The sequence below is a fragment of the Heterodontus francisci genome, unplaced genomic scaffold, assembly GCF_036365525.1.
Source record: "Heterodontus francisci isolate sHetFra1 unplaced genomic scaffold, sHetFra1.hap1 HAP1_SCAFFOLD_52, whole genome shotgun sequence".
NCBI classification, from domain to species: Eukaryota; Metazoa; Chordata; class Chondrichthyes; order Heterodontiformes; family Heterodontidae; genus Heterodontus; species Heterodontus francisci.
The window spans coordinates 9,746,214-9,771,322 of NW_027141175.1; positions in this window are offsets into that span (position 1 = coordinate 9,746,214).

Consider the following 25,109-nt stretch of genomic DNA (forward strand, 5'->3'; position numbering starts at 1 on the left):
ACTTGGTGTCAGTGTATGTCTGTGCTACTTGGTTTAATTGTATTTCTTTGTTACTTGGTGTCAGTCTAAGTCTGTGTTACTTGGTGTAAGTGTGTGTCTTTGTTACTTGGTGTCAGTGTATGTCTTTGTTACTTGGCATAAGTGCGTGTTTGTGTTACTTGTATTAAGTGTGTGTCTGTGTTACTTGGTGCCAGTGTATGTCTTTGTTACTGGGTGTCAGTGTGTGTCTGTGTTACTTGGTGCAAGTGTGTTTCTTTGTTACTTGGTGTCCGTGTGTGTCTGTGTTACTGGGTGTCAGTGTATGTCTTTGTTCCTGGGTGTCAGTGTATGTCTTTGTTACTTGGTGTCAGTGTATGTCTGTGTTGCTTGGTGTAAGAGTGTGCCTGTGTTACTGAGTATCAGTGTATGTCTTTGTTACTTGGTGTCAGTGTATGTCTGTGTTGTTTGGTGTCCGTGTGTGTCTTTGTTACTTGGTGTCCGTGTGTGTCTGTGTTACTGGGTGTCAGTGTATGTCTTTGTTACTGGGTGTCAGAGTATGTCTTTGTTACTTGTTGTAAGTGTGTGTCTGTGTTACTGGGGGTCAGTGTGTGTTTCAAACTGGGTGACAGTGTGTGTCTCTGTGTTACTGGGTATCAGTGTATGTCTTTGTTACTTGGTGTAAGTGTATGTCTTTATTACTGGGTGTCAGTGTATGTCTTTGTTACTTGGTGTTAGTGTATGTCAAAATACTTGGTGTAAGTGTATGTCTTTGTTAGTTGTTGTAATTGTCTGTCTTTGTTACTAAGTGTAAGTGTATGTCTTTGTTACTTGGTGTCAGTGTATGTCTTTGTTACTTGGTGTCAGTGTATGTCTTTGTTACTTGGTATAAGTGCGTGTTTGTGTTACTTGGTTTAAGTGTGTGTCTGTGTTACTTGGTGCCAGTGTATGTCTTTGTTACTGGGTGTCAGTGTGTGTCTGCGTTACTGGGTATCAGTGTATGTCTTTGTTACTTGGTGTCAGTGTATTTCAATATACTTGGTGTAAGTGTATGTCTTTGTTACTTGGTGTAATTGTCTGTCTTTGTTACTTGGTGTCAGTGTATGTCTGTGTTACTTGGTGTAAGTATGTGTCTTTGTTACTGGGCATCAGTGTATGTATTTGTGACTTTGTATCAGTGTATGTCTTTGTGACTTGGTGTCAGTGTATGTCTTTTTTACTGGGTGTCAATTTGTGTCTGTATTACTTGGTGTCAGTGTATGTCTTTGTTACTTGGTGTAAGTGTGTGTCTTTGTTACTTCGTGTCAGTGTATGTCTTTGTTACTTGGTGCAATTGTGTGTCTTTGTTACTTGGTGTCAGTGTGTGCCGGTGTTCCTGGGTGTCAGTGTATGCCTTTGATACTTGGTGGAAGTGTATGTCTTTGTTACTTGGTGTCATTGTATGTGTTTGTGACTTGGTGTCAGTGGCTGTCTTTGTTACTGGGTGTCACTGTATGTCTTTGTTACTTGGTGTAAGTGTATGTCAAAATACTTCTTGTAAGTGTATGTCTTCGTTACTTGGTGTAAGTCTGTGTCTGTGTTACGGGGTATCAGTGTCTGTCTTTGTTACTTGGTGTAAGTGTGCGTCTGTGCAACTGGGTATCAGTGTATGTCTTTGTTACTTGGTGTCAGTGTATGTCTTTGATACTTGGTGTAATTGTGTGTCTGTGTTACTGGGTATCAGTGTATGTCTGTGTTACTGGGGGTCAGTGTGTGTCTGCGTTACTGGGGGTCAGTGTGTGTTTTTAACTGGGTGTCAGTGTCTGTCTGTGTTACTGGGTATCAGTGTGTGTCTTTGTTACTTGGTGTAAGTGTATGTCTTTGTTACTTGGTGTCAGTGTATGTGTTTGTGACTTGGTGTCATTATATGTCTTTGTTACTGGGTGTCAGTGTATGTCTTTGTTACTTGGTGTAAGTGTATGTCAAAATACTTGGTGTAAGTGTATGTCTTTGTTACTTGGTGTAACTGTCTGTCTTTGTTACTCGGTGTAAGTGTATGTCTTTGTTACTTGGTGTCAGTGTATGTCTTTGTTACTTGGTGTCAGTGTATGTCTGTGCTACTTGGTGTAAGTGTATGTCTTTGTTACTAAGTGTCAGTCTAAGTCTGTGTTACTTGGTGTAAGTGTGTGTCTTTGTTACTTGGTGTCAGTGTATGTCCTTGTTACTTGGTATGAGTGCGTGTTTGTGTTACTTGGTTTAAGTGTGTGTCTGTGTTACTTGGTGCCAGTGTATGTCTTTGTTACTGGGTGTCAGTGTGTCTCTGTGTTACTTGGTGCAAGTGTGTGTCTTTGTTACATGGTGTCCGTGTGTGTCTGTGTTACTGGGTGTCAGTGTATGTCTTTCTTCCTGGGTGTCAGTGTATGTCTTTGTTACTTGGTGTCAGTGTATGTCTGTGTTGCTTGGTGTAAGTGCGTGTCTTTGTTACTTGGTGTAAGTGTATGTCTTTGTTACTTGTTGTCAGTGTATGTCTTTGTTACTTGGTGTCAGTGTATGTCTGTGTTCCTTGGTGTAAGAGTGTGCCTGTGTTACTGAGTATCAGTGTATGTCTTTGTTACTTGGTGTCAGTGTATGTCTGTGTTATTTGGTGTAAGTGTGTGTCTTTGTTACTTGGTGTCCGTGTGTGTCTGTGTTACTGGGTGTCAGTGTATGTCTTTGTTACTGGGTGTCAGAGTATGTTGTTGTTACTTGGTGTAAGTGTGTGTCTGTGTTACTGGGTATCAGTGTCTGTCTTTGTTACTTGGTGTAAGTGTGTGTCTGTGTTACTGGGTATCAGTGTATGTCTTTGTTACTTTGTGTCAGTGTATGTCTGTGTTACTTGGTGTAAGTGTATGTCTTTGTGACTTGGTGTCAGTGTCTTTCTTTGTTACTGGGTATCAGTGTATGTCTTTGTGACTTGGTGTCAGTGTATGTCTTTGTTACTTGGTGTAAGTGTGTGTCTGTGTTACTGGGTATCAGTGTCTGTCTTTGTTACTTGGTGTCAGTGTATGTCAAAATAATTGGTGTAAGTGTATGTCTTTGTTACTTGGTGTCAGTCTGTGGCTGTGTTACTGGGTATCAGTGTATGTCTTTGTGACTTGGTATCAGTGTATGTCTTTGTGACTTGGTCTCAGTGTATGTCTTTGTTACTGGGTGTCAGTGTGTGTCTGTGTTACTTGGTGTCAGTGTATGTCTTTGTTACTGGGTGTCAGTGTGTGTCTGTGTTACTGGGTATCAGTGTATGTCTTTGTTACTTGGTGTCAGTGTTTGTCAAAATACTTGGTGTAAGTGTATGTCTTTGTTACTTTGTGTAATTTTCTGTCTTTGTTACTTGGTGTCAGTGTATGTCTTTGTTACTTGGTGTCAGTGTGTGTCTGTGTTACTGGGCATCAGTGTATGTCTTTGTGACTTGGTATCAGTGTATGTCTTTGTGACTTGGTGTTAGTGTATGTCTTTTTTACTGGGTGTAAGAGTTTGTCTGCGTTACTGGGTATCAGTGTATGTCTTTGTTACATGGTGTCAGTGTATTTCAATATACTTGGTGTAAGTGTATGTCTTTGTTACTTGGTGTAATTATCTGTCTTTGTTACTTGGTGTCAGTGTATGTCTTTGTGACTTGGTGTCAGTGTATGTCTTTTTTACTGGGTGTCAGTGTATGTCTCTGTTACTTGGTGTAAGTGTGTGTCTTTGTTACCTCATGTCAGTGTATGTCTTTGTTACTTGGTGTAATTGTGTGTCTTTGTTACTTGGTGTCAGTGTGTGCCGGTGTTCCTGGGTGTCAGTGTATGCCTTTGTTACTTGTTGTAAGTGTATGTCTTTGTTACTTGGAATCATTGTATGTGTTTGTGACTTGGTGTCAGTGGATGTCTTTGTTGCTGGGTGTCACTGTATGTCTTTGTTACTTGGTGTAAGTGTTTGTCAAAATACTTGGTGTAAGTGTATTTCTGTGTTACTTGGTGTAAGTGTATGTCTTTGTTACTTGGTGTAAGTCTGTGTCTGTGTTACTGGGTATCAGTGTCTGTCTTTGTTACTGGGTGTCAGTGTGTGTCTGTGTTACTGGGTATCAGTGTATGTCTTTGTTACTTGGTGTCAGTGTTTGTCAAAATACTTGGTGTAAGTGTATGTCTTTGTTACTTTGTGTAATTGTCTGTCTTTGTTAATTGGTGTCATTGTATGTCTTTGTTACTTGGTGTCAGTGTGTGTCTGTGTTACTGGGCATCAGTGTATGTCTTTGTGACTTGGTATCAGTGTATGTCTTTGTGACTTGGTGTCAGTGTATGTCTTTTTTACTGGGTGTAAGTATTTGTCTGCGTTACTGGGTATCAGTGTATGTCTTTGTTACTTGGTGTCAGTGTATTTCAATATTCTTGGTGTAAGTGTATGTCTTTGTTACTTGGTGTAATTGTCTGTCTTTGTTCCTTGGTGTCAGTGTATGTCTTTGTGACTTGGTGTCAGTGTATGTCTTTTTTATTGGGTGTCAGTTTGTGTCTGTGTTACTTGGTGTCAGTGTATGTCTTTGTTACTTGGTGTAAGTGTGTGTCTTTGTTACCTCGTGTCAGTGTATGTCTTTGTTACTTGGTGTAATTGTGTGACTTTGTTACTTGGTGTCAATGTGTGCCGGTGTTCCTGGGTGTCAGTGTATGCCTTTGTTACTTGGTGTAAGTGTATGTCTTTGTTACTTGGAATCATTGTATGTGTTTGTTACTTGGTGTCAGTGGATGTCTTTGTTGCTGGGTGTCACTGTATGTCTTTGTTACTTGGTGTAAGTGTATGTCAAAATACTTGGTGTAAGTGTATTTCTGTGTTACTTGGTGTAAGTGTATGTCTTTGTTACTTGGTGTAAGTCTGTGTCTGTGTTACTGGGTATCAGTGTCTGTCTTTGTTACTTGGTGTAAGTGTGCGTCTGTGTTCCTGGGTATCAGTGTATGTCTTTGTTACTTGGTGTCAGTGTATGTCTTTGCTACTTGGTGTAATTGTGTGTCTGTGTTACTGGGTATCAGTGTATGTCTGTGTTACTGGGCGTCAGTGTGTGTCTGCGTTACTGGGGGTCAGTGTGTGTTTTTAACTGGGTGTCAGTGTGTGTCTGTGTTACTGGGTATCAGTGTATGTCTTTGTTACTTGGTGTAAGTGTATGTCTTTGTTACTTGGTGTCAGTGTCTGTGTTTGTGACTTGGTGTCATTATATGTCTTTGTTACTGGGTGTCAGTGTATGTCTTTGTTACTTGGTGTAAGTGTAAGTCAAAATACTTGGTGTAAGTGTATGTCTTTGTTACTTGGTGTAATTGTCTGTCTTTGTTACTAAGTGTAAGTGTATGTCTTTGTTACTTGGTGTCAGTGTATGTCTTTGTTACTTGGTGTCAGTGTATGTCTGTGCTACTTGGTTTAATTGTATTTCTTTGTTACTTGGTGTCAGTCTAAGTCTGTGTTACTTGGTGTAAGTGTGTGTCTTTGTTACTTGGTGTCAGTGTATGTCTTTGTTACTTGGTATAAGTGCGTGTTTGTGTTACTTGTATTAAGTGTGTGTCTGTGTTACTTGGTGCCAGTGTATGTCTTTGTTACTGGGTGTCAGTGTGTGTCTGTGTTACTTGGTGCAAGTGTGTTTCTTTGTTACTTGGTGTCCGTGTGTGTCTGTGTTACTGGGTGTCAGTGTATGTCTTTGTTCCTGGGTGTCAGTGTATGTCTTTGTTACTTGGTGTCAGTGTATGTCTGTGTTGCTTGGTGTAAGTGTGTGTCTTTGTTAATTGGTGTAAGTGTATGTCTTTGTTACTTGGTGTCAGTGTATGTCTGTGTTCCTTGGTGTAAGAGTGTGCCTGTGTTACTGAGTATCAGTGTATGTCTTTGTTACTTGGTGTCAGTGTATGTCTGTGTTATTTGGTGTCCGTGTGTGTCTTTGTTACTTGGTGTCCGTGTGTGTCTGTGTTACTGGGTGTCAGTGTATGTCTTTGTTACTGGGTGTCAGAGTATGTCTTTGTTACTTGTTGTAAGTGTGTGTCTGTGTTACTGGGGGTCAGTGTGTGTTTCAAACTGGGTGACAGTGTGTGTCTCTGTGTTACTGGGTATCAGTGTATGTCTTTGTTACTTGGTGTAAGTGTATGTCTTTGTTACTGGGTGTCAGTGTATGTCTTTGTTACTTGGTGTTAGTGTATGTCAAAATACTTGGTGTAAGTGTATGTCTTTGTTAGTTGTTGTAATTGTCTGTCTTTGTTACTAAGTGTAAGTGTATGTCTTTGTTACTTGGTGTCAGTGTATGTCTTTGTTACTTGGTGTCAGTGTATGTCTTTGTTACTTGGTATAAGTGCGTGTTTGTGTTACTTGGTTTAAGTGTGTGTCTGTGTTACTTGGTGCCAGTGTATGTCTTTGTTACTGGGTGTCAGTGTGTGTCTGTGTTACTTGGTGCAAGTGTGTGTCTTTGTTACTTGGTGTCCGTGTGTGTCTGTGTTACTGGGTGTCAGTGTATGTCTTTGTTCCTGGGTGTCAGTGTATGTCTTTGTTACTTGATGTCAGTGTATGTCTGTGTTGCTTGGTGTAAGTGTGTGTCTTTGTTACTTGGTGTAAGTGTATGTCTTTGTTACTTGGTGTCAGTGTCTGTCTGTGTTCCTTGGTGTAAGAGTGTGCCTGTGTTACTGAGTATCAGTGTATGTCTTTGTTACTTGGTGTCAGTGTATGTCTGTGTTATTTGGTGTAAGTGTGTGTCTTTGTTACTTGGTGTCCGTGTGTGTCTGTGTTACTGGGTGTCAGTGTATGTCTTTGTTACTGGGTGTCAGAGTATGTCTTTGTTACTTGGTGTAAGTGTGTGTCTGTGTTACTGGATATCAGTGTATGTCTTTGTTACTTGGTGTCAGTGTATGTCTGTGTTACTTGTTCTAAGTGTGTGTCTGTGTTACTGTGTATCAGTGTATGTCTTTGTTACTTGGTGTCAGTGTGTGGCTGTGTTACTGGATATCAGTGTATGTCTTTGTGACTTTGTATCAGTGTATGTCTTTGTGACTTGGTCTCAGTGTATGTCTTTGTTACTGGGTGTCAGTGTGTGTCTGTGTTACTTGGTGTCAGTGTATGTCTTTGTTACTGGGTGTCAGTGTGTGTCTGTGTTACTGGGTATCAGTGTATGTCTTTGTTACTTGGTGTCAGTGTTTGTCAAATCACTTGGTGTAAGTGTATGTCTTTGTTACTTGGTGTAATTGTCTGTCTTTGTTACTTGGTGTCAGTGTATGTCTGTGCTACTTGGTGTATGTGTGTCTCTTTGTTACTGGGCATCAGTGTTTGTATTTGTGACTTTGTATCAGTGTATGTCTTTGTGACTTGGTGTCAGTGTATGTCCTGTTTACTGGGTGTAAGTGTGTGTCTTTGTTACTTGGTGTCAGTGTATGTCTTTGTTACTTGGTGTAATTGTGTTTCTTTGTTACTTGGTGTCAGTGTGTGCCGGTGTTCCTGGGTGTCAGTGTATGCCTTTGTTACTTGGTGTAAGTGTATGTCTTTGTTACTTGGTGTCATTGTATGTGTTTGTGACTTGGGGTCAGTGGATGTCTTTGTTACTGGGTGTCACTGTATGTCTTTGTTACTTGGTGTAAGTGTATGTCAAAATACTTGGTGTAAGTGTATTTCTGTGTTACTTGGTGTAAGTGTATGTCTTTGTTACATGGTGTAAGTCTGTGTCTGTGTTACTGGGTATCAATGTCTGTCTTTGTTACTTGGTGTAAGTGTGCGTCTGTGTTACTGGGTATCAGTGTATGTCTTTGATACTTGGTGTCAGTGTATGTCTTTGATACTTGGTGTAATTGTGTGTCTGTGTTACTGGGTATCAGTGTATGGCTGTGTTACTGGGTGTCTGTGTGTGTCTGTGTTACTGGGGGTCAGTGTGTGTTTTTAACTGGGTGTCAGTGTGTGTCTGTGTTACTGGGAATCTGTGTATGTCTTTGTTAATTGGTGTAAGTGTATGTCTGTGTTGCTTGGTGTAAGTGTGTGTCGTTGTTACTTGGTGAAAGTGTATGTCTTTGTTACTTGGTGTCAGTGTATGTCTTTGTTACTTGGTGTCAGTGTATGTCTGTGTTCCTTGGTGTCAGAGTGTGCCTATGTTACTGAGTATCAGTGTATGTCTTTGTTACTTGGTGTCAGTGTATGTCTGAGTTATTTGGTGTAAGTGTGTGTCTTTGTTACTTGGTGTCCGGGTTTGTCTGTGTTGCTGGGTGTCAGTGTATGTCTTTGTTAGTGTGTGTCAGTGTATTTCTTTGTTACTTGGTGTCAGTGTATGTCTGTGTTACTTGGTGTAAGTGTGTGTCTTTGTTACTTGATGTAAGTTTATGTCTTTGTTACTTGGTGTCAGTGTATGTCTGTGTTACTTGGTGGAAGTTTGTGCCTGTGTTACTGGGTATCAGTGTATGTCTTTGTTACTTGGTGTCAGTGTATGTCTGTTTTATTTGGTGGAAGTGTGTGTCTGTGATACTGGGTGTCAGTGTGTGTCTGTGTTACCTGGTGTAAGTGTGTGTCTTTGTTACTTGGTGTCCGTGTGTGTCTGTGTTACTGGGTGTCAGTGTATGTCGTTGTTACTGGGTGTCAGTGTATGTCTTTGTTACTTGGTGTAAGTGTGTGTCTGTGTTACTGGGTATCAGTGTATGTCTTTGTTACTTGGTGTCAGTGTATGTCTGTGTTACTTGGTGTAAGTGTGTGTCTGTGTTACTGTGTATCAGTGTAAGTCTTTGTGACTTGGTGTCAGTGTATGTCTTTGTTACTGGGTGTCAGTGTCTGTCTTTGTTACTTGGTGTCAGTGTATGTCTTTGTTACTTGATATAAGTGTGTGTCTGTGTTACTGGGTATCAGTGTATGTCTGTGTTACTGGGGGTCAGTGTGTGTCTGTGTTACTGGGGGTCAGTGTGTGTCTTTGTTACTTGTGTCAGTGTATGTCTTTGTTACTTGGTGTCAGTGTATGTCTTTGTTACTTGGTGTAAGTGTATGTCAAAATACTTGGTGTAAGTGTATGTCTTTGATACTTGGTGTAATTGTCTGTCTTTGTTACTTGGTGTCTGTGTATGTCTTTGTTACTTGGTGTCAGTGTACGTCTTTGTTACTTGGTGTAAGTGTATGTCAAAATACTTGGTGTAAGTGTATGTCTTTGTTACTTGGTGTCAGTGTATGTCTTTGTTATTTGGTGTCAGTGTATGTCTTTGTTACTTGGTGTCAGTGTATGTCTGTGTTACTTGGTGTAAGTGTGTGTCTTTGTTAATTGGTGTAAGTGTATGTCTTTGTTACTTGGTGTAAGTGTATGTCAAAATACTTGGTGTCAGTGTATGTCTTTGTGACTTGGTGTCAATGTATGTCTTGTTTACCGGGTGTCAGTTTGTGTCTGTGTTACTTGGTGTAATTGTCTGTCTTTGTTACTTGGTGTCAGAGTATGTCTTTGTTACTTGGTGTCAGTGTGTGTCTGTGTTACTGGGCATCAGTGTATGTCTTTGTGACTTGGTATCAGTGTCTGTCTTTGTGACTTGGTGTCAGTGTATGTCTTTTTTACTGGGTGTAAGTGTTTGTCTGCGTTACTGGGTACCAGTGTATGTCTTTGTTACTTGGTGTCAGTGTGTTTCAATATAATTGTTGTAAGTGTATGTCTTTGTTACTTGGTGTAATTGTCTGTCTTTGTTACTTGGTGTCAGTGTATGTCTGTGTTACTTGGTGCATGTGTGTGTCTTTGTTACTGGGCATCAGTGTATGTATTTGTGACCTTGTATCAGGGTATGTCTTTGCGACTTGATGTCAGTGTATGTCTTTGTTACTTGGTGTCAGTGTATGTCTGTGTTCCTTTGTGTAAGAGTGTGCCTATGTTACTGCGTATCAGTGTATGTCTTTGTTACTTGGTGTCAGTGTATGTCTGTGTTATTTGGTGTAAGTTTGTGTCTTTGTTACTTGGTGTCCGGGTGTGTCTGTGTTACTGGGTGTCAGTGGATGTTTTGTTACTGTGTGTCAGTGTATTTCTTTGTTACTTGGTGTCAGTGTATGTCTGTATTACTTGGTGTAAGTGTGTGTCTTTGTTACTTGATGTAAGTGTATGTCTTTGTTACTTGGTGTCAGTGTATGTCTGTGTTACTTTTTGGAAGTGTGTGCCTGCGTTACTGGGTATCAGTGTATGTCTGTGTTACTTGGTGTCAGTGTATGTCTGTTTTATTTGGTGTAAGTGTGCGTCTGTCTTACTGGGTGTCAGTGTGTGTCTGTGTTACTTGGTGTAAGTGTGTGTCTTTGTTACTTGGTGTCCGTGTGTGTCTGTGTTACTGGGTTTCAGTGTATGTCGTTGTTACTGGGTGTCAGTGTATGCCTTTGTTACTTGGTGTAAGTGTATGTCTTTGTTACTTGGAATCATTGTATGTGTTTGTGACTTGGTGTCAGTGGATGTCTTTGTTGCTCGGTGTCACTGTATGTCTTTGTTACTTGGTGTAAGTGTATGTCAAAATACTTGGTGTAAGTGTATTTCTGTGTTACTTGGTGTAAGTGTATGTCTTTGTTACTTGGTGTAAGTCTGTGTCTGTGTTACTGGGTATCAGTGTCTGTCTTTGTTACTTGGTGTAAGTGTGCGTCTGTGTTCCTGGGTATCAGTGTACGTCTTTGTTACTTGGTGTCAGTGTATGTCTTTGCTACTTGGTGTAATTGTGTGTCTGTGTTACTGGGTATCAGTGTATGTCTGTGTTACTGGGCGTCAGTGTGTGTCTGAGTTCCGGGGGTCAGTGTGTGTTTTTAACTGGGTGTCAGTGTGTGTCTGTGTTACTGGGTATCAGTGTATGTCTTTGTTACTTGGTGTAAGTGTATGTCTTTGTTATTTGGTGTCAGTGTATGTGTTTGTGACTTGGTGTCATTATATGTCTTTGTTACTGGGTGTCAGTGTATGTCTTTGTTACTTGGTGTAAGTGTATGTCAAAATACTTGGTGTAAGTGTATGTCTTTGTTACTTGGTGTAATTGTCTGTCTTTGTTACTAAGTGTAAGTGTATGTCTTTGTTACTTGGTGTCAGTTTATGTCTTTGTTACTTGGTGTCAGTGTATGTCTGTGCTACTTGGTTTAATTGTATTTCTTTGTTACTTGGTGTCAGTCTAAGTCTGTGTTACTTGGTGTAAGTGTGTGTCTTTGTTACTTGGTGTCAGTGTATGTCTTTGTTACTTGGTATAAGTGCGTGTTTGTGTTACTTGGTTTAAGTGTGTGTCTGTGTTACTTGGTGCCAGTGTATGTCTTTGTTACTGGGTGTCAGTGTGTGTCTGTATTACTTGGTGTCAGTGTATGTCTTTGTTACTTGGTGTAAGTGTGTGTCTTTGTTACTTCGTGTCAGTGTCTGTCTTTGTTACTTGGTGTAATTGTGTGTCTTTGTTACTTGGTGTCAGTGTGTGCCGGTGTTCCTGGGTGTCAGTGTATGCCTTTGATACTTGGTGGAAGTGTATGTCTTTGTTACTTGGTGTCATTGTATGTGTTTGTGACTTGGTGTCAGTGGCTGTCTTTGTTACTGGGTGTCACTGTATGTCTTTGTTACTTGGTGTAAGTGTATGTCAAAATACTTCTTGTAAGTGTATGTCTTCGTTACTTGGTGTAAGTCTGTGTCTGTGTTACTGGGTATCAGTGTCTGTCTTTGTTACTTGGTGTAAGTGTGCGTCTGTGCAACTGGGTATCAGTGTATGTCTTTGTTACTTGGTGTCAGTGTATGTCTTTGATACTTGGTGTAATTGTGTGTCTGTGTTACTGGGTATCAGTGTATGTCTGTGTTACTGGGGGTCAGTGTGTGTCTGCGTTACTGGGGGTCAGTGTGTGTTTTTAACTGGGTGTCAGTTTCTGTGTGTTACTGGGAATCAGTGTATGTCTTCGTTACTTGGTGTAAGTGTATGTCTTTGTTACTTGGTGTCAGTGTATGTGTTTGTGACTTGGTGTCATTATATGTCTTTGTTACTGGGTGTCAGTGTATGTCTTTGTTACTTGGTGTAAGTGTATGTCAAAATACTTGGTGTAAGTGTATGTCTTTGTTACTTGGTGTAACTGTCTGTCTTTGTTACTCGGTGTAAGTGTATGTCTTTGTTACTTGGTGTCAGTGTATGTCTTTGTTACTTGGTGTCAGTGTATGTCTGTGCTACTTGGTGTAAGTGTATGTCTTTGTTACTTGGTGTCAGTCTAAGTCTGTGTTACTTGGTGTAAGTGTGTGTCTTTGTTACTTGGTGTCAGTGTATGTCCTTGTTACTTGGTATGAGTGCGTGTTTGTGTTACTTGGTTTAAGTGTGTGTCTGTGTTACTTGGTGCCAGTGTATGTCTTTGTTACTGGGTGTCAGTGTGTGTCTGTGTTACTTGGTGCAAGTGTGTGTCTTTGTTACATGGTGTCCGTGTGTGTCTGTGTTACTGGGTGTCAGTGTATGTCTTTCTTCCTGGGTGTCAGTGTATGTCTTTGTTACTTGGTGTCAGTGTATGTCTGTGTTGCTTGGTGTAAGTGCGTGTCTTTGTTACTTGGTGTAAGTGTATGTCTTTGTTACTTGGTGTCAGTGTATGTCTTTGTTACTTGGTGTCAGTGCATGTCTGTGTTCCTTGGTGTAAGAGTGTGCCTGTGTGACTGAGTATCAGTGTATGTCTTTGTTACTTGGTGTCAGTGTATGTCTGTGTTATTTGGTGTAAGTGTGTGTCTTTGTTACTTGGTGTCCGTGTGTGTCTGTGTTACTGGGTGTCAGTGTATGTCTTTGTTACTGGGTGTCAGAGTATGCTGTTGTTACTTGGTGTAAGTGTGTGTCTGTGTTACTGGGTATCAGTGTCTGTCTTTGTTACTTGGTGTAAGTGTGTGTCTGTGTTACTGGGTATCAGTGTATGTCTTTGTTACTTGGTGTCAGTGTATGTCTGTGTTACTTGGTGCAAGTGTATGTCTTTGTGACTTGGTGTCAGTGTCTGTCTTTGTTACTGGGTATCAGTGTATGTCTTTGTGACTTGGTGTCAGTGTATGTCTTTGTTACTTGGTGTAAGTGTGTGTCTGTGTTACTGGGTATCAGTGTCTGTCTTTGTTACTTGGTGTCAGTGTATGTCAAAATAATTGGTGTAAGTGTATGTCTTTGTTACTTGGTGTCAGTCTGTGGCTGTGTTACTGGGTATCAGTGTATGTCTTTGTGACTTGGTATCAGTGTATGTCTTTGTGACTTGGTCTCAGTGTATGTCTTTGTTACTGGGTGTCAGTGTGTGTCTGTGTTACTTGGTGTCAGTGTATGTCTTTGTTACTGGGTGTCAGTGTGTGTCTGTGTTACTGGGTATCTGTGTATGTCTTTGTTACTTGGTGTCAGTGTTTGTCAAAATACTTGGTGTAAGTGTATGTCTTTGTTACTTTGTGTAATTGTCTGTCTTTGTAACTTGGTGTCAGTGTATGTCTTTGTTACTTGGTGTCAGTGTGTGTCTGTGTTACTGGGCATCAGTGTATGTCTTTGTGACTTGGTATAAGTGTATGTCTTTGTGACTTGGTGTTAGTGTATGTCTTTTTTACTGGGTGTAAGAGTTTGTCTGCGTTACTGGGTATCAGTCTATGTCTTTGTTACTTGGTGTCAGTCTATTTCAATATACTTGGTGTAAGTGTATGTCTTTGTTACTTGGTGTAATTATCTGTCTTTGTTACTTGGTGTCAGTGTATGTCTTTGTGACTTGGTGTCAGTGTATGTCTTTATTACTGGGTGTCAGTTTGTGTCTGTGTTACTTGGTGTCAGTGTATGTCTTTGTTACTTGGTGTAAGTGTGTGTCTTTGTTACCTCGTGTCAGTGTATGTCTTTGTTACTTGGTGTAATTGTGTGTCTTTGTTACTTGGTGTCAGTGTGTGCCGGTGTTCCTGGGTGTCAGTGTATGCCTTTGTTACTTGGTGTAAGTGTATGTCTTTGTTACTTGGAATCATTGTATGTGTTTGTGACTTGGTGTCAGTGGATGTCTTTGTTGCTGGGTGTCACTGTATGTCTTTGTTACTTGGTGTAAGTGTATGTCAAAATACTTGGTGTAAGTGTATTTCTGTGTTACTTGGTGTAAGTGTATGTCTTTGTTACTTGGTGTAAGTCTGTGTCTGTGTTACTGGGTATCAGTGTCTGTCTTTGTTACTGGGTGTCAGTGTGTGTCTGTGTTACTGGGTATCAGTGTATGTCTTTGTTACTTGGTGTCAGTGTTTGTCAAAATTCTTGGTGTAAGTGTATGTCTTTGTTACTTTGTGTAATTGTCTGTCTTTGTTACTTGGTGTCAGTGTATGTCTTTGTTACTTGGTGTCAGTGTGTGTCTGTGTTACTGGGCATCAGTGTATGTCTTTGTGACTTGGTATCAGTGTATGTCTTTGTGACTTGGTGTCAGTGTATGTCTTTTTTACTGGGTGTAAGTATTTGTCTGCGTTACTGGGTATCAGTGTATGTCTTTGTTACTTGGTGTCAGTGTATTTCAATATACTTGGTGTAAGTGTATGTCTTTGTTACTTGGTGTAAGTGTATGTCTTTGTTACTTGGTGTCAGTGTATGTCTTTGTGACTTGGTGTCAGTGTATGTCTTTTTTACTGGGTGTCGGTTTGTGTCTGTGTTACTTGGTGTCAGTGTATGTCTTTGTTACTTGGTGTAAGTGTGTGTCTTTGTTACCTCGTGTCAGTGTATGTCTTTGTTACTTGGTGTAATTGAGTGTCTTTGTTACTTGGTGTCCGTGTGTGCCGGTGTTCCTGGGTGTCAGTGTATGCCTTTGTTACTTGGTGTAAGTGTATGTCTTTGTTACTTGGAATCATTGTATGTGTTTGTGACTTGGTGTCAGTGGATGTCTTTGTTGCTGGGTGTCACTGTATGTCTTTGTTACTTGGTGTAAGTGTATGTCAAAATACTTGGTGTAAGTGTATTTCTGTGTTACTTGGTGTAAGTGTATGTCTTTGTTACTTGGTGTAAGTCTGTGTCTGTTTTACTGGGTATCAGTGTCTGTCTTTGTTACTTGGTGTAAGTGTGCGTCTGTGTTCCTGGGTATCAGTGTATGTCTTTGTTACTTGGTGTCAGTGTATGTCTTTGCTACTTGGTGTAATTGTGTGTCTGTGTTACTGGGTATCAGTGTATGTCTGTGTTACTGGGCGTCAGTGTGTGTCTGCGTTACTGGGGGTCAGTGTGTGTTTTTAACTGGGTGTCAGTGTGTGTCTGTGTTACTGGGTATCAGTGTATGTCTTTGTTACTTGGTGTAAGTGTATGTCTTTGTTACTTGGTGTCAGTGTATGTGTTTGTGACTTGGTGTCATTATATGTCTTTGTTACTGGGTGTCAGTGTATGTCTTTGTTACTTGGTGTAAGTGTATGTCAAAATACTTGGTGTCAGTGTATGTCTTTGTTACTTGGTGTAATTGTCTGTCTTTGTTACTAAGTGTAAGTCTATGTCTTTGTTACTTGGTGTCAGTGTATGTCTTTGTTACTTGGTGTCAGTGTATGTCTGTGCTACTTGGCTTAATTGTATTTCTTTGTTACTTGGTGTCAGTCTAAGTCTGTGTTACTTGGTGTAAGTGTGTGTCTTTGTTACTTGGTATAAGTGCGTGTTTGTGTTACTTGGTTTAAGTGTGTGTCTGTGTTACTTGGTGCCAGTGTATGTCTTTGTTACTGGGTGTCAGTGTGTGTCTGTGTTACTTGGTGCAAGTGTGTGTCTTTGTTACTTGGTGTCCGTGTGTGTCTGTGTTACTGGGTGTCAGTGTATGTCTTTGTTCCTGGGTGTCAGTGTATGTCTTTGTTACTTGGTGTCAGTGTATGTCTGTGTTGCTTGGTGTAAGTGTGTGTCTTTGTTAATTGGTGTAAGTGTATGTCTTTGTTACTTGGTGTCAGTGTATGTCTTTGTTACTTGGTGTCAGTGTATGTCTGTGTTCCTTGGTGTAAGAGTGTGCCTGTGTTACTGAGTATCAGTGTATGTCTTTGTTACTTGGTGTCAGTGTATGTCTGTGTTATTTGGTGTAAGTGTGTGTCTTTGTTACTTGGTGTCCGTGTGTGTCTGTGTTACTGGGTGTCAGTGTATGTCTTTCTTACTTGTTGTAAGTGTGTGTCTGTGTTACTGGGGGTCAGTGTGTGTTTCTAACTGGGTGTCAGTGTGTGTCTGTGTTACTGGGTATCAGTGTATGTCTTTGTTACTTGGTGTAAGTGTATGTCTTTGTTACTTGGTGTCAGTGTATGTGTTTGTGACTTGGTGTCATGATATGTCTTTGTTACTGGGTGTCAGTGTATGTCTTTGTTACTTGGTGTTAGTGTATGTCAAAATACTTGGTGTAAGTGTATGTCTTTGTTAGTTGGTGTAATTGTCTGTCTTTGTTACTAAGTGTAAGTGTATGTCTTTGTTACTTGGTGTCAGTGTATGTCTTTGTTACTTGGTGTCAGTGTATGTCTTTGTTACTTGGTATAAGTGCGTGTTTGTGTTACTTGGTTTAAGTGTGTGTCTGTGTTACTTGGTGCCAGTGTATGTCTTTGTTACTGGGTGTCAGTGTGTGTCTGTGTTACTTGGTGCAAGTGTGTGTCTTTGTTACTTGGTGTCCGTGTGTGTCTGTTTAACTGGGTGACAGTGTATGTCTTTGTTCCTGGGTGTCAGTGTATGTCTTTGTTACTTGATGTCAGTGTATGTCTGTGTTGCTTTGTGTAAGTGTGTGTCTTTGTTACTTGGTGTAAGTGTATGTCTTTGTTACTTCGTGTCAGTGTATCTCTGTGTTCCTTGGTGTAAGAGTGTGCCTGTGTTACTGAGTATCAGTGTATGTCTTTGTTACTTGGTGTCAGTGTATGTCTGTGTTATTTGGTGTAAGTGTGTGTCTTTGTTACTTGGTGTCCGTGTGTGTCTGTGTTACTGGGTGTCAATGTATGTCTTTGTTACTGGGTGTCAGAGTATGTCTTTGTTACTTGGTGTAAGTGTGTGTCTGTGTTACTGGATATCAGTGTCTGTCCTTGTTACTTGGTGTAAGTGTGTGTCTGTGTTACTGGGTATCAGTGTATGTCTTTGTTACTTGGTGTCAGTGTATGTCTGTGTTACTTGTTCTAAGTGTGTGTCTGTGTTACTGTGTATCAGTGTATGTCTTTGTTACTTGGTGTCAGTGTGTGGCTGTGTTACTGGATATCAGTGTATGTCTTTGTGACTTTGTATCAGTGTATGTCTTTGTGACTTGGTCTCAGTGTATGTCTTTGTTACTGGGTGTCAGTGTGTGTCTGTGTTACTTGGTGTCAGTGTATGTCTTTGTTACTGGGTGTCAGTGTGTGTCTGTGTTACTGGGTATCAGTGTATGTCTTTGTTACTTGGTGTCAGTGTTTGTCAAAACACTTGGTGTAAGTGCATGTCTTTGTTACTTGGTGTAATTGTCTGTCTTTGTTACTTGGTGTCAGTGTATGTCTGTGCTACTTGGTGTATGTGTGTCTCTTTGTTACTGGGCATCAGTGTATGTATTTGTGACTTTGTATCAGTGTATGTCTTTGTGACTTGGTGTCAGTGTATGTCTTGTTTACTGGGTGTAAGTGTGTGTCTTTGTTACTTGGTGTCAGTGTATGTCTTTGTTACTTGGTGTAATTGTGTTTCTTTGTTACTTGGTGTCAGTGTGTGCCGGTGTTCCTGGGTGTCAGTGTATGCCTTTGTTACTTGGTGTAAGTGTATGTCTTTGTTACTTGGTGTCATTGTATGTGTTTGTGACTTGGGGTCAGTGGATGTCTTTGTTACTGGGTGTCACTGTATGTCTTTGTTACTTGGTGTAAGTGTATGTCAAAATACTTGGTGTAAGTGTATTTCTGTGTTACTTGGTGTAAGTGTATGTCTTTGTTACATGGTGTAAGTCTGTGTCTGTGTTACTGGGTATCAATGTCTGTCTTTGTTACTTGGTGTAAGTGTGCGTCTGTCTTACTGGGTATCAGTGTATGTCTTTGATACTTGGTGTCAGTGTATGTCTTTGATACTTGGTGTAATTGTGTGTCTGTGTTACTGGGTATCAGTGTATGGCTGTGTTACTGGGGGTCTGTGTGTGTCTGTGTTACTCGGGGTCAGTGTGTGTTTTTAACTGGGTGTCAGTGTGTGTCTGTGTTACTGGGAATCAGTGTATGTCTTTGTTAATTGGTGTAAGTGTATGTCTGTGTTGCTTGGTGTAAGTGTGTGTCGTTGTTACTTGGTGAAAGTGTATGTCTTTGTTACTTGGTGTCAGTGTATGTCTTTGTTACTTGGTGTCAGTGTATGTCTGTGTTCCTTGGTGTCAGAGTGTGCCTATGTTACTGAGTATCAGTGTATGTCTTTGTTACTTGGTGTCAGTGTATGTCTGAGTTATTTGGTGTAAGTGTGTGTCTTTGTTACTTGGTGTCCGGGTTTGTCTGTGTTGCTGGGTGTCAGTGTATGTCTTTGTTAGTGTGTGTCAGTGTATTTCTTTGTTACTTGGTGTCAGTGTATGTCTGTGTTACTTGGTGTAAGTGTGTGTCTTTGTTACTTGATGTAAGTTTATGTCTTTGTTACTTGGTGTCAGTGAATGTCTGTGTTACTTGGTGGAAGTTTGTGCCTGTGTTATTGGGTATCAGTGTATGTCTTTGTTACTTGGTGTCAGTGTATGTCTGTTTTATTTGTTGTAAGTGTGTGTCTGTGTTACTGGGTGTCAGTGTGTGTCTGTGTTACCTGGTGTAAGTGTGTGTCTTTGTTACTTGGTGTCCGTGTGTGTCTGTGTTACTGGGTGTCAGTGTATGTCGTTGTTACTGGGTGTCAGTGTATGTCTTTGTTACTTGGTGTAAGTGTGTGTCTGTGTTACTGGGTATCAGTGTATGTCTTTGTTAGTTGGTGTCAGTGTATGTCTGTGTTACTTGGTGTAAGTGTGTGTCTGTGTTACTGTGTACCAGTGTAAGTCTTTGTGACTTGGTGTCAGTGTATGTCTTTGTTACTGGGTGTCAGTGTGTGTCTCTGTGACTTGGCGTCAGTGTATGTCTTTGTTACTTGGTGTAAGTGTGTGTCTGTGTTACTGTGTTTCAGTGTATGTCTGTGTTACTGGGGGGACAGTGTGTGTCTGTGTTACTGGGGGTCAGTGTGTGTTTATAACTGGTTGTCAGTGTATGTCTTTCTTACTTGGTGTAAGTGTGTGTCTGTGTTACTGGGTATCAGTGTCTGTCTTTGTTACTTGGTGTCAGTGTATGTCTTTGTTACTTGATATAAGTGTGTGTCTGTGTTACTGGGTATCAGTGTATGTCTGTGTTACTGGGGGTCAGTGTGTGTCTGTGTTACTGGGGGTCAGTGTGTGTCTTTGTTACTTGTGTAAGTGTATGTCTTTGTTACTTGGTGTCAGTGTATGTCTTTGTTACTTGGTGTAAGTGTATGTCAAAATACTTGGTGTAAGTGTATGTCTTTGATACTTGGTGTAATTGTCTGTCTTTGTTACTTGGTGTCTGTGTATGTCTTTGTTACTTGGTGTCAGTGTACGTCTTTGTTTCTTGGTGTAAGTGTATGTCAAAATACTTGGTGTAAGTGTATGTCTTTGTTACTTGGTGTCAGTGTATGTCTTTGTTATTTGGTGTCAGTGTATGTCTTTGTTACTTGGTGTCAGTGTATGTCAAAATACTTGGTGTAAGTGTATGTCTTTGATACTTGGTGTAATTGTCTGTCTTTGTTACTTGGTGTCTGTGTATGTCTTTGTTACTTGGTGTCAGTGTACGTCTTTGTTTCTTGGTGTAAGTGTATGTCAAAATACTTGGTGTAAGTGTATGTCTTTGTTACTTGGTGTCAGTGTATGTCTTTGTTATTTGGTGTCAGTGTATGTCTTTGTTACTTGGTGTCAGTGTATGTCTGTTTTACCTCGTGTAAGTGTGTGTCTTTGTTAATTGGTGTAAGTGTATGTCTTTGTTACTTGGTGTAAGTGTATGTCAAAATACTTGGTGTCAGTGTATGTCTTTGTGACTTGGTGTCAGTGTATGTCTTGTTTACCGGGTGTCAGTTTGTGTCTGTGTTACTTGGTGTAATTGTCTGTCTTTGTTACTTGGTGTCAGTGTATGTCTTTGTTACTTGGTGTCAGTGTGTGTCTGTGTTACTGGGCATCAGTGTATGTCTTTGTGACTTGGTATCAGTGTCTGTCTTTGTGACTTGGTGTCAGTGTATGTCTTTTTTACTGGGTGTAAGTGTTTGTCTGCGTTACTGGGTATCAGTGTATGTCTTTGTTACTTGGTGTCAGTGTATTTCAATATAATTGGTGTAAGTGTATGTCTTTGTTACTTGGTGTAATTGTCTGTCTTTGTTACTTGGTGTCAGTGTATGTCTGTGTTACTTGGTGTATGTGTGTGTCTTTGTTACTGGGCATCAGTGTATGTATTTGTGACTTTGTATCAGTGTATGTCTTTGCGACTTGGTGTCAGTGTATGTCTTTGTTACTTGGTGTCAGTGTATGTCTGTGTTCCTTGGTGTAAGAGTGTGCCTATGTTACTGAGTATCAGTGTATGTCTTTGTTACTTGGTGTCAGTGTATGTCTGTGTTATTTGGTGTAAGTTTGTGTCTTTGTTACTTGGTGTCCGGGTGTGTCTGTGCTACTGGGTGTCAGTGTATGTCTTTGTTACTGTGTGTCAGTGTATTTCTTTGTTACTTGGTGTCAGTGTATGTCTGTGTTACTTGGTGTAAGTGTGTGTCTTTGTTACTTGATGTAAGTGTATGTCTTTGTTACTTGGTGTCAGTGTATGTCTGTGTTACTTGGTGGAAGTGTGTGCCTGTGTTACTGGGTGTCAGTGTGTGTCTGTGTTACTTGGTGTAAGTGTGTGTCTTTGTTACTTGGTGTCCGTGTGTGTCTGTGTTACTGGGTTTCAGTGTATGTCGTTGTTACTGGGTGTCAGTGTATGTCTTTGTTACTTGGTGTAAGTGTGTGTCTGTGTTACTGGGTATCAGTGTATGTCTTTGTTACTTGGTGTCAGTGTATGTCTGTGTTACTTGGTGTAAGTGTGTGTCTGTGTTACTGTGTATCAGTGTAAGTCTTTGTGGTGTCAGTGTATGTCTTCGTTACTGTGTGTCAGTGTGTGTCTTTGTGACAGGCGTCAGTGTATGTCTTTGTTACTTGGTGTAAGTGTGTGTCTGTGTTACTGCGTATCAGTGTATGTCTGTGTTACTGGGGGGACAGTGTGTGTCTGTGTTACTGGGGGTCAGTGTGTGTTTATAACTGGGTGTCAGTGTATGTCTTTCTTACTTGGTGTAAGTGTGTGTCTGTGTTACTGGGTATTCAGTGTCTGTCTTTGCTACTTGGTTTCAGTGTGTGTCTGTGTTACTGTGGGTCAGTGTGTGTCTTTGTTACTTGTGTAAGTGTATGTCTTTGTTACTTGGTGTCAGTGTATGTCTTTGTTACTTGGTGTAAGTGTATGTCAAAATACTTGGTGTAAGTGTATGTCTTTGATACTTGGTGTAATTGTCTGTCTTTGTTACTTGGTGTCAGTGTATGTCTTTGTTACTTGGTGTCAGTGTACGTCTTTGTTACTTGGTGTAAGTGTATGTCAAAATACTTGGTGTAAGTGTATGTCTTTGTTACTTGGTGTCAGTGTATGTCTTTGTTATTTGGTGTCAGTGTATGTCTTTGTTACTTGGTGTCAGTGTATGTCTGTGTTACTTGGTGTAAGTGTGTGTCTTTGTTAATTGGTGTAAGTGTATGTCTTTGTTACTTGGTGTAAGTGTATGTCAAAATACTTGGTGTCAGTGTATGTCTTTGTGACTTGGTGTCAGTGTATGTCTTCTTTACTGGGTGTCAGTTTGTGTCTGTGTTATATTGGTGTAATTGTCTGTCTTTGTTACTTGGTGTCAGTGTATGTCTTTGTTACTGGGTGTCTGTGTGTGTCTGTGTTACTGGGCATCAGTGTATGTCTTTGTGACTTGGCATCAGTGTCTGTCTTTGTGACTTGGTGTCAGTGTATGTCTTTTTTACTGGGTGCAAGTGTTTGTCTGCGTTACTGGGTATCAGTGTATGTCTTTGTTACTTGGTGTCAGTGTATTTCAATATAATTGGTGTAAGTGTATGTCTTTTTTACTTGGTGTAATTGTCTGTCTTTGTTACTTGGTGTCAGTGTATGTCTGTGTTACTTGGTGTATGTGTGTGTCTTTGTTACTGGGCATCAGTGTATGTATTTGTGACTTTGTATCAGTGTATGTCTTTGCGACTTGGTGTCAGTGTATGTCTTTGTTACTTGGTGTCAGTGTATGTCTGTGTTCCTTGGTGTAAGAGTGTGCCTATGTTACTGAGTATCAGTGTATGTCTTTGTTACTTGGTGTCAGTGTATGTCTGTGTTATTTGGTGTAAGTTTGTGTCTTTGTTACTTGGTGTCCGGGTGTGTCTGTGTTATTGGGTGTCAGTGTATGTCTTTGTTACTGTGTGTCAGTGTATTTCTTTGTTACTTGGTGTCAGTGTATGTCTGTGTTACTTGGTGTAAGTGTGTGTCTTTGTTACTTGATGTAAGTGTATGTCTTTGTTACTTGGTGTCAGTGTATGTCTGTGTTACTTGGTGGAAGTGTGTGCCTGTGTTACTGGGTATCAGTGTATGTCTGTGTTACTTGGTGTCAGTGTATGTCTGTTTTATTTGGTGTAAGTGTGTGTCTGTGTTACTGGGTGTCAGTGTGTGTCTGTGTTACTTGGTGTAAGTGTGTGTCTTTGTTACTTGGTGTCCGTGTGTGTCTGTGTTACTGGGTTTCAGTGTATGTCGTTGTTACTGGGTGTCAGTGTATGTCTTTGTTACTTGGTGTAGGTGTGTGTCTGTGTTACTGGGTATCAGTGTATGTCTTTGTTACTTGGTGTCAGTGTATGTCTGTGTTACTTGGTGTAAGTGTGTGTCTGTGTTACTGTGTATCAGTGTAAGTCTTTGTGACTTGGTGTCAGTGTATGTCTTCGTTACTGTGTGTCAGTGTGTGTCTTTGTGACAGGCGTCAGTGTATGTCTTTGTTACTTGGTGTAAGTGTGTGTCTGTGTTACTGCGTATCAGTGTATGTCTGTGTTACTGGGGGGACAGTGTGTGTCTGTGTTACTGGGGGTCAGTGTGTGTTTATAACTGGGTGTCAGTGTATGTCTTTCTTACTTGGTGTAAGTGTGTGTCTGTGTTACTGGGTATCAGTGTCTGTCTTTGTTACTTGGTGTCAGTGTGTGTCTGTGTTACTGGGGGTCAGTGTGTGTCTTTGTTACTTGTGTAAGTGTATGTCTTTGTTACTTGGTGTCAGTGTATGTCTTTGTTACTTGGTGTAAGTGTATGTCAAAATACTTGGTGTAAGTGTATGTCTTTGATACTTGGTGTAATTGTCTGTCTTTGTTACTTGGTGTCAGTGTATGTCTTTGTTACTTGGTGTCAGTGTACGTCTTTGTTACTTGGTGTAAGTGTATGTCAAAATACTTGGTGTAAGTGTATGTCTTTGTTACTTGGTGTCAGTGTATGTCTTTGTTATTTGGTGTCAGTGTATGTCTTTGTTACTTGGTGTCAGTGTATGTCTGTGTTACTTGGTGTAAGTGTGTGTCTTTGTTAATTGGTGTGAGTGTATGTCTTTGTTACTTGGTGTAAGTGTATGTCAAAATACTTGGTGTCAGTGTATGTCTTTGTGACTTGGTGTCAGTGTATGTCTTCCTTAATGGGTGTCAGTTTGTGTCTGTGTTACTTGGTGTAATTGTCTGTCTTTGTTACTTGGTGTCAGTGTATGTCTTTGTTACTGGGTGTCTGTGTGTGTCTGTGTTACTGGGCATCAGTGTATGTCTTTGTGACTTGGCATCAGTGTCTGTCTTTGTGACTTGGTGTCAGTGTATGTCTTTTTAACTGGGTGTAAGTGTTTGTCTGCGTTACTGGGTATCAGTGTATGTCTTTGTTACTTGGTGTCAGTGTATTTCAATATAATTGGTGTCAGTGTATGTCTGTGTTACTTGGTGTAAGTGTGTGTCTGTGTTACTGTGTATCAGTGTAAGTCTTTGTGACTTGGTGTCAGTGTATGTCTTCGTTACTGTGTGTCAGTGTGTGTCTTTGTGACAGGCGTCAGTGTATGTCTTTGTTACTTGGTGTAAGTGTGTGTCTGTGTTACTGCGTATCAGTGTATGTCTGTGTTACTGGGGGGACAGTGTGTGTCTGTGTTACTGGGGGTCAGTGTGTGTTTATAACTGGGTGTCAGTGTATGTCTTTCTTACTTGGTGTAAGTGTGTGTCTGTGTTACTGGGTATCAGTGTCTGTCTTTGTTACTTGGTGTCAGTGTGTGTCTGTGTTACTGGGGGTCAGTGTGTGTCTTTGTTACTTGTGTAAGTGTATGTCTTTGTTACTTGGTGTCAGTGTATGTCTTTGTTACTTGGTGTAAGTGTATGTCAAAATACTTGGTGTAAGTGTATGTCTTTGATACTTGGTGTAATTGTCTGTCTTTGTTACTTGGTGTCAGTGTATGTCTTTGTTACTTGGTGTCAGTGTACGTCTTTGTTACTTGGTGTAAGTGTATGTCAAAATACTTGGTGTAAGTGTATGTCTTTGTTACTTGGTGTCAGTGTATGTCTTTGTTATTTGGTGTCAGTGTATGTCTTTGTTACTTGGTGTCAGTGTATGTCTGTGTTACTTGGTGTAAGTGTGTGTCTTTGTTAATTGGTGTGAGTGTATGTCTTTGTTACTTGGTGTAAGTGTATGTCAAAATACTTGGTGTCAGTGTATGTCTTTGTGACTTGGTGTCAGTGTATGTCTTCCTTAATGGGTGTCAGTTTGTGTCTGTGTTACTTGGTGTAATTGTCTGTCTTTGTTACTTGGTGTCAGTGTATGTCTTTGTTACTGGGTGTCTGTGTGTGTCTGTGTTACTGGGCATCAGTGTATGTCTTTGTGACTTGGCATCAGTGTCTGTCTTTGTGACTTGGTGTCAGTGTATGTCTTTTTAACTGGGTGTAAGTGTTTGTCTGCGTTACTGGGTATCAGTGTATGTCTTTGTTACTTGGTGTCAGTGTATTTCAATATAATTGGTGTAAGTGTATGTCTTTGTTACTTGGTGTAATTGTCTGTCTTTGTTACTTGGTGTCAGTGTATGTCTGTGTTACTTGGTGTATGTGTGTGTCTTTGTTACTGGGCATCAGTGTATGTATTTGTGACTTTGTATCAGTGTATGTCTTTGTGACTTGGTGTCAGTGTATGTCTTGTTTACTGGGTGTCAGTTTGTGTCTGTGTTACTTGGTGTCAGTGTATGTCTTTGTTACTTGGTGTAAGTGTGTGTCTTTGTTAC